We start from the raw sequence: 10390 nt of genomic DNA, 5'->3' as shown, positions 1-10390 counted from the left end.
CCCCTTTTTTCAGTAGTCTCTCAACTACAACATCACGCGTTTGCGTAAAGCTGGTGTCGCATTTTGTTTTCTTGAATTTGTCTTCACAATACTGACAAGTCCTCACAAAGGACTTAATGTCTTGTTTCCCAGTAAGTTTTGCGACCTTGCACGGCAATTTTCTTTCCTGTTTTCGTGAGTCCCTTCCGGCGTGCGATAATTAGAGGCAGATAAAGGTACAACGACAGTAGTTACGTCCATCGTTCTCGCTGTAGATAAATGTTTGTCCAACAGTTTGTCGACTTTGCATAAAGGCACTTTCTTCAATTGAAATGAGGTGCTCATTTTGAAATGATATAGCATACAGGCGATCAATGAATCTCGATCTAAATTGCCGCTGTTCTTGTGATGGGCATATACATAGGCCATCGAACACAACATCATTATTTTCATCAGCACAGGTGTTCTGATTAACATTCTATCACAGCCCACAGGTAATACAAATCCACATCGCTCGTGATCATGTCGACACGGGTAATTGTTTATGTCACACGTCTTTAGAGACACCACCTTGATTGTTATACTTTCAGGCGAACGAATCTCAACTTCCTTCAAATGATATCCAAAATCTTGAACAGTTCTTTTGTTTTGGGATATAAATTTGTCTACAGCTGTCTGAACCAAATTGTTCCATTGTATCCATTCAAAGATTACATACAGGCACATACATGTAGCGCTTGCTGGCCAGGCTTTCGTAGTTTGAAGCTTACAAGGAAAAACTTTATCCAACAACAACCTTCCTCTGTCGTTGATTTTGAATGCTTTACTACCGTTTTTCAATTCAAGAAGAATCAAAATCTTGCAAGCCAGCATTGCTCTCATCAAAACCTGGTCTGTTAAAACTTTGACGTTTAAAGATTCGTGCAGTTTCAATATGATCTTTTTCCAAGAGACGTATATCTTTTGTGATTCTTTTAACACGGATTCACTTACAAACTCTGGAATGTCTGCTGGCAACGTATAGTTTTAAAAAAAAAAAATTGTTGCCCTAACCAGAGTCGAGTTCTTGTAAGGCATATATCAAAATATTTCTCTCAAGCTGAGCACAAGATGTCTTTGCCACTGTTTTTTAAGTCTCTTCCTTTATGGTATGAGTTTGTCCTATTAATTCAAGGCTGTAACGCAACTAAACTAACCAGGGCAATGTCTCGAATTTTCGCTCAAAGCAAATTTTCGCTCGAAAATTCCCGTCAACTACAAGAATAGGCATTGCGAAAATTCGGCGAATTTTCTGCGAACTTTCGCGCTGGACAAAAATTCGCCATTTTTCGTCGAAAAGCCCCGAAATTCGCGCATTTCGTCGAATTACGTTCTCATTACTTTTTCACAATACTGTACCAAGAGACATCCACGTTTTCTCCCCCTTTGTCAGATCTTACCCGCTCTGGCAAGCCATATTCACCAACTGCTTCTTGATAGAGACGTAACACTGTTGATGTCTTGTTGTTATTAGATGCATGTAAATAAACAGGCAGTCTTGAGAATCCATCTACAGCCCCATGAACAACTATTCTCCATCTGATGATGAACATGCAGTTAAATTATCAGTAGATTGTTATGGTTATGTTAACACTAAGCACAATTCACAGGCAGGGGTAATAGCCATTCTTGCAACCCAAGTACATAATTGAGTGGATTCCCTTTTTCTCCATCTAGTACTCAAGTGCTTGTCTAGGTAGACTAGCTGTTTAAAATAAACATGATCACAACCAGTGACACCAAAGAAATTTGAGAAACATTGTGGAAGCAACTAATAAATCCAATTAATTGTTTTACCTTATTAACTTGTGATTCCCATCAATATGCCAAAGTGCAAGTGGGGAATGCACATTGTACTGCCGCCATCTCATTGCTTCTGCCCACCTCTGAATTACTCCCATGGGGTCTGTTCGAAGAAGTGAGTGACATATCCTTTCCCTCTGGACACGGTGTCCATTCCCATGAAGTAGACCCTTGATCATGCGAATACCAATATTTGGATATCTCATTTGGGCATCTCTCACCAGGTCATCAAGCTGTGCATCAGAAATTACGCTATAGGTTCCTATAAAGGAAACAGATTGGCTCCACTAAGTGTATGGGTTTTGTCACTGTACCATGATATAACTCTTAGGCACTACAACACCATTTACCTTGGGCATAATAATAATAATTATAACAATAGAAACAAATAATTATAACAATGATTAAGGCCCCATAATGAAAGGAAGTTTGAAGGTGAACAAAGCCATATATCCATGATTGCTGATACTGGGGTAGGATGGTGTAGTTTATAACAGGGGCTCTTGGCCCGGTAAGTGGAAAATACACTTACCAGTCACACTAAGATCAAATGAGGCTATTCTTCTTTCCGCTGTTCTCTTACCAACGCCAAGAATAGCACTTATTTCCTTTATTTTGAAGCCTTGTTCCAAGAGAAACGAAAATTGTTCCCTTGAGATCTCAAAGGCGGGTCTTCCATGTCGTCCATTCGGGGTAGAGGTGGGATGGTATTCAGATCTTGATAAATTAATGGACTGTGATCTCTCAATGATGTTGGCACTTTCATGAAGAATTCCTACGGTATCTACAATCTCCTGGTCAATGTCGAGGTTCACTAGCATTCTATGCAAAACATCAAGCCTTATAACCACTGTTCCAACATCGAATCTGTCAGCCTCTTCATTTAACCTATCTAATCTTGTTACCAAATCATTCACCATTTGTATAGCACTCGATAAATCCGCCATCTTCAGTGCAAACCAAATCGAGGCTCTACATCACCTACCGACATCCCATAATTTTTGGCGGATTTGGTCTCGATTTCAGAGAACTCAACATTCAAGATTGCAGGATACAAGGATCGACATTAGAGTGAACACTCACAAAGGGTGCAATATCATTGAACGCCATATTGCAAAGAACGACCGGGTTGTTAAACGAAAAGTTCGGATTGTCAACCCGATTGATAAATTGTAATCTCATGATCGATGTTCAGTTGTGAACTCAAATGTTCAATGCTGCGTCCATTCATGAGTAGTTACTCTTATAATTTAAAGTGTGAAGTTCAATGTTGTATGCTCTGCTGTCGACTGTTTAAATGTAAAGTTGAAAGTTGTATGATAAAGTTGAATGTTTCATACGTTGAAAATCAAAGTTATCAAGTGAAGTTGAATGTTGTATTCGTTACAGTTGGTTGTCGAAAAGTGAAGTTGAAAGTTGTATGATAAAGTTGAATGTTGCTTTGCAAAGTTGATTTTTGGCGGAGATGGAACACCATAGTTAACACGCTGTTTTGTGACTGGAAAACACCAGTAAAACAACGAAAAACAATCTGTTTTCACAGCGTTAACCAGGCGGTAAACACCTGGAAAAGGGGTTGTTTTCCTGTTGTTCACCCTGATGGAAAACTGTCGGATAATGGAACGAAAACTCGAGTTCACCGGCTGGAAAACAGACAGAAAACCTTGGATTTTACGATCGGAAAACGCAAGCAAATGTTCAAAAAATGCCGCATTTTGCAATGTTCACCGATCGTTTTCCTAGCGGGTGAACGCTACTTTTTTTGCCGTGTCCCAGAGTAATGGTGGGTGTGGCAATCCGAAGAAAAAAGGGTTTAAGAATGCAATAGATACTCCTGGTAACTCCTACAATGGAAGAAGGAGGCCAGGGGATTGAATGCGGATGCAGCATATTTCTCATTCATTCTCAGGGCTGCTCGATTCTCTAAGCCGGCTGTGTGGTGAAGAGGTACTTAGTTGCGGGGAGCGAGTAAAAAAACGATGAATTTAGGTTTTCTTCATTCCTGAGAGTTTAATTTAGGATACAGGAGGAGGCATTAGATTTTAGACATTGTACAACATATGTAGTTACAGTATTTCCTTAAGCTTGAAGCAATTTTTTGGAGTTTAAAGCTTGGTTGGGCTAGAAGTTAGTTGATTTCGGCGGAGAAAGGCCATTTTTGTAAATTCGAGTTTGATCAGCGGTTTAGCTTGTGACCTTAGTATCCAATTTTGCGCAGCTGGAGGACCATGTGAGAGCCTGCCTGCCATGTTCTTTTGTTATTTGGCGGACTTCACAGTTTTACCTGTAATCTGAAAAGGTTCAAGCGTGTTCTGTAAGTCAGTTTTCATAGAACCATTTGTGTGTTATTCGGAGTATTATACCAGCCATATTTTTCCTTTCGTTTAGAAACCGTGAAAGGAATTGTTACGTGACAAGTTTGTGATATCTGACAACTGTAATAGGACCGCGGTAAAGTTATTGGAACAGAGTCTGAAGCAGGATTCTGTGGAATCGTCTCAGAAGTGTATTGTAAACCGTTCAAGCTTGACTGTTGTCAAGGAGTTGAGTCTTACATGGGTGTAATATGGATTAAATCCTTTTAATGCGTTTGGAGTCTGGACATTATTCTGTCATATGGCATTCTCTGTGGTTTTGGCGGGCACAATTTTGTTTGTTGCGCGTAGGCTTCCTCTTGGCCTGATCGAAGATCAATGTTCTGTGCAGTTGCTTGGTCATGTTTGGGCAAACTTCCATTCTACTGTCAGAGTTTTTCAAAGTATGTCAGTGTAGTGGCTCACTGCTTCTGATTTAAGGTGTTTTCAGGATACTGTTGCAGTCTCTTGATATAAATCTTTTGGAATCCTAGATCATAGCTGGAGCCCATCTGCTCATGTGTTTCTGACCATAGATGCCGAGCATTTACATGATCAGTAATGCTCATGTATCATTTCGTTCATTGCTTCATTCATCATGGGAACACTTGAACCCACAAATGACCAGCTTCATGGCTCAGTTGACAGTGGCTTCATGGCTCAGTTGGTTAGAGCATCACAGTGGTATCGCAAGGTCATGGGTTGAGACCTTGTTGAAGTCCTGAATTTTTCAGGCTTTTCTACGCCATTGTTAAAATTGTTTTCATAATTGCGAGGATCATAACTTCACTTGAGTTTTTACTTAACAACCTAAGAATTGTTCTCTTGTTGGATGTGCATTGTATTTCTGCAGAAAAAAGGAAATGAGAAAACTTTTAAGACTTTTAACCTTTACGGAAGATGAATGTGGGTTTGGCTAAAGTGTTTTTGGTTTTAAAGGAATTTACGTAACATACAAAATATGCAAGCAATGGGACCATGAAAAGAGTGAAAAGATATTTTCATATCAACAACTTGTGGACTTTTGAAGAATTCCTTAGTAATAGTCTTACCTATGCTCCTCTGATAACTACATGTAGTTAATGGAATTTTCATCCTAACTCCCTAAAGGAGAAAAAGATATTTAATAACAAGGCTCCAGATTTTATTTTTATTAATAAGTATTCGTTATTGTAAACAAGGTGGGCCTTAGAAATATTTCTTTTATTGTTTTTACAATAATAGTAATAACAATAATACTAATAATTAATTTTTATTTTATTTTATTATTTTTTTAAAGGGGAACTGAAGGCGAAAAAATAAGCATTTTTTGTTTACACTTTAGACCATACACAATTAAGTTTTCAACTTTTTTTCTGGCATATCCATCGCGCTTCCACCTAAAAAAAAAGTTTTTATTCCGATTTTGGGCTATCAGCATTGCGGCTCAGAGTGGAGGAGTAAGTGGTCATTTTTACAGCTTATGATGTATGATATGGGGAAGACATGTGAGAATGCCCCAGAAAGAAGCAGTGTTTAGACTGATGTTTGTTGTGAATATTGAGTCCACGAAGAAAATATCTACAGCAGCACTTGTGTTTACTTTGTTTCTGTTGATTATGAAATCTCTGTTCCCTGTATCATACCTCACAGCAGGTGGCTGACTTAGTTTTTGAGCCCCCTGAAAAGGCTAAAAAGGCGGGAAATGCCCAACTTCGAACATAATTTTGTCGCAAAAAACAGGAAATGAAAAGAAGTAACTCCACAAACTTAGCGTTCCTTATGTTAGGCTTTCTAAAAAAAATGTTGGAAAATTTGTCGATTTTGTCCTTCAGTTTTCCTTTAATGGTGGTCTGAGCTGGTATGTCATACGAGAAGCATGCCTGTCATTTATAGTTATTGAGAGTCCTGCTTGGGAATATCTGAGTAAGGTGAAAGGTAATAATGTGTAAACTTACCTACTTGTGGTGCAGGGCACAGGCATGGGGTGAGGCACCATATGGTGGTGCCATGTAAAATGCTTATCAGCAGACCTTTCAAGTCTCCCATAATTTCCAGCTATGGGAACTTCTAGCTTAAAAAAAAAGATTGTCTTCTTAGGTGCTTGGGCAAGTTTGGAAGTTCTTATGGCATATGAACATGATCCTTTTTGACAAAGGAATTGATAGAATTTGCCAACTTCGAGAAAAAAAATTTTCTTTGTAATTTCAAATTGATTGACAGATGATTATAAAAATCTCTGCTTATTCCAAAACAATTAATTATTATTGTGTAACATGGTTTTCTCTCGACTGGTTGCAGAGCCTTGGATTTAATTTTCTTTGCTTTAGTCAAATGATGCCGTATAATAACAATAATAATATTATAGATAAATGTTGATATTATGTAAGACGAAACTGATAAAACTTGTCAAGGTGGTGCACCAATTTGTCTGCTTTTGAAGACACTGTGGTAGATTAGGATTTTATGAATTTCCAGTTTTGTTCTAGCTGGACTTGTGATCTCTTTGCCAGGTCTTTGCGACACCTTTTTTCAAAATCTCTAGAAGAGTTCTTTCATTTTCATTGTAGAAGATCCTTGCATGAAAGTTTCATAATATCATTTTAGTTATAGCTAGGGTATGGATATTTTAATAGCTTCATGGTTCCTGCCAAGACACATTTGTACATTTATGAAAATTTTATATTTACAGTTATCGCTATAAATAAATATTACATGCTTTGCATGACAGTTGAAATAAATATAAAATTAATATTTAAATATCTTGGTTATATTTTATGGATATTTTAACAGCATGATGGTCAGAGTAGTAGACACTAATTACAGTATTCTCTATGATGTCAAATTTTGTTGTTTTTAGGTAAATTTGGTCAAGTATGTTTCCTGATGAGACAAAAGTTGGACTTTGTACAAAAGATTTCAGCGGTGTAATGCTATCATCATTTAAGTAGTTGATATTGAAATCACCAAGAATGATGTCAATTGGATAAGTGCCAAGGATATACCGTAGATGACTCACATACTGTATTATATTTGAGTTGTTCTTTCGCTAAAAAAAAAGCACTGTAAAATTGGGACACATAAATGTATATGTTTTCATAATTATTACAAATTTCATTGCATTTACTTGTGGAAAGTATTCATGTTCCTTAGTTTGTATTGATCTTCTGGTACACAGTGCCAAACTCAAAAATCTATCAGTAGGATGATCTTGCCTGTATAGAGTAAATGGTAGTAGATGAGATTTTATGCTATGAGGTACAAGTTGTGTTTCTGTCAGTGCAATTAGATCACTGTTCTTTATGTTTGCATCTTATTTGATATCTACACTATGTTTTTTGAGTGATCGTATGTTTAATAGACATATAGTGAGCATCGAATTGTCCTTATATTTTTCACTAGTTCCCATGGTTTTTGAGATTTCTCACAGTCTTTCATATTCTTTATGTACCCGAGGATCTGCTTTCACATGTTTGCTGTTAATTTTTCCTAGAATGTGAATACCATTTAAAGAGGTCGCTCGGCTCAGTGCAACATATACCTGACCATAATTGAATGATCTCTGTTTGACCAAGTGTTAAGTGACAATCCCTGTACTTTGTGAATGCTAACAGCGTAAGCCAATGTTAAAGGGAATTGCATTCTCTGTATTTCAGGAGAAGAAGGTTTATTTGGATGTATTTTAATTTTTGCTAGGACAGGTTCTATGGGTACAACTCTGTTTTGTTGCACAAAACTGCTAGTACTCTTTTGAATGAAATTGTTACCAGCTTTGGCATCATCAAGTTTTACATAGATAATGGTGGGTTTTTTGTTATTTTGATTTACTTCAATTTTAACAACAGTTCCTGGTTGACCATTTATAAGTCTATCTGCAATATCAATGTTGTTGGTTAACATAACTCTAGCAGATTCCTTTATACAGATATTAGCATCAAGTCCACCAGTTTCAGACCTGGGTCTAGCTAAAATTCTGTTAATATCTTGCCGTGATACATTAGGAGGGTACTGATCTGTGGCTTTAAGGTGAAACAACTGTGCAGGTATTTGGTGCAATTTCACTTCATTGTGTCGATTAACTGGATTATTTTCAGCCCAGATGTGAAGAGCATCTGATGGGTAATTAACATCTGATGGATCTATACATGTAGATCTAGATTGGATGCACTTGATATCTTCTTCAGTTTGAGTTGCTGTACGGAACCTATTCAGAAGTTCAGCAAATGGTTTGTCATCCTTCCGCCTCATGATATCAACAAGCTCTATCATTGTGAATAGGTGCCATCGGTGGTACAAGTTAAACACATCATTTTTGTAATTTGCAAAAACAGGTTTCCTGCGTATTGGTGGTAGTTGATACATGTCACCAATAGCAAGAATGCTAATGCCTGCAAACAGATGAGCATTTGATGTGCCAAAAATTTCTTTTAGTCTTTGGTGGATATGAAGCAAAGTATTGTTAGCAACCACAGAGATTTCATCTATTATATGATCAACTTGAGGTCAGCTAGTAAAATTCTCATCTGTGTTCTTTTGGTCAGACATTGCAGATAACTTATCACCTGTTTCTGTGGGAGTTGCCAAGGCAGTGTTTATTGTTGTCCCATCTATGTTAATAGCAGCAACTCCAGTAGGTGCCATTAACAGAACTGTAGGTAATTCAGGATTCACAGAGGATGTCTAAAGGTCTTTGTGACGGTGTGGTAGATTGTTTGGATCAAGTGACTTTTACCAGCACCTGCTCCACCAGTTATAAATAAATGTATTGGTTTTACTTCTTCAGGTTTTCGACTATTCATGTTTTTGATTTTATTTCTACACCAGGTGAGGATTATATCATAAGCATAGCGCTGTCTTTTGTTCAATGATCTAACACACTCCCAAAGCTTATCATCACTAATTTCTGTTGGCTGGTTGTACGTTGTCATTCCAAGGTTTGAATGATTCTCAGTTTGTGATGATGAAACAAGATGTGTAGGTAATTGTTCATTAAATGACTCGTTTGGTGCTGAATCATCTTGCTCTTCAGATTGTAAATCTGCATTTTCCTGGTCAATCATAGAATCATAGCTGGAATGGATGATATTGCCCTGGTTATTTCGAAGAAAACCAAGCGCTTCTGTAACAGCATCAGCATCAGGCTAAAAATTCCTTCTGTTTCGTTCCACTACCCCTTACGGAATCAAATGGTACGGGACATATATGGTCCAGGTTTGGAAATGGTATGGGCAAAGCTATGGCCCATATATGTTTATTATGTGGATTTGATATGGGCTATTGCCTTCCATAGCAAACCCATACCCAGTCACTGTCTTGAACTACTGTCATTCTATTGTCTCTTCCTATGGGATTGCTACGTATTTGGCAAAAATCATTCACCATAGAATCTTGTATGGGAATGGTATGGGGCACACCCATACCATTCCCATATCATCCTAACCCTGTTCTATGGGATTGCTACATATTTTGGCAAAAATCCATACACTCACCATAGAATCTGGATGGGAAATGCTCGCATAGCATTACCATAGGATCTTGACCCTGTTCTATGGGATTGCTACGTATTTGGCAAAATTCCATATGATATCCATAGTAGCTGGGTATACTGGCATTTGATATGGAAATGCTATGGGATCTATGATTCAAGTCCATATAAATTCCATAGGATCCAGGAATTGCTGCATAAAATATGGGAAATCTATGGGACAATACATATACCCATAGCTAAACCATAGCCAAGGTCTATGCACAGGAGTAGCCCATACGATTCCCAGTTGCTTATAATTGAGTTCTCTGCTGATATAAGCAACTTGGAGAGGGAGATGAGGGGTTTTTACTCCATTTTTACCCTTAGCCCTTTAATTTGGTTGTTTTTACATGTACCTTAATTCTCTTTTGAGAGATATTGTTAATATGAGGTCCCTTTTCATTTTTGGATATTGCAGTATTACACAAAAATCATGCAAACAACCAGCCACTGTTATTTTTTATACACATAGATCTTTAATGCTCTAGTGACAGTTTTGAATTGCCTAATAGACATGGAAATTGTCAAACTGACTCAAAAGTCAATACAAAATAATACTTCTCTGGGAATTATGAAAATCAAAATGATTGTAAATTAAAAGTTAAAGAACTTACGGAATAAAACTCCTTATAGTCATGACAAAAAAAATAATACATTGTTTGCAAAAACTCTAAATATGACAATCTGGAAATGGAAAGCCATTTAAGAT

The sequence above is a fragment of the Montipora capricornis genome, chromosome 6 (assembly GCF_036669925.1).
Source record: "Montipora capricornis isolate CH-2021 chromosome 6, ASM3666992v2, whole genome shotgun sequence".
Lineage (NCBI taxonomy): Eukaryota > Metazoa > Cnidaria > Anthozoa > Scleractinia > Acroporidae > Montipora > Montipora capricornis.
This window is presented reverse-complemented; position numbering follows the sequence as displayed.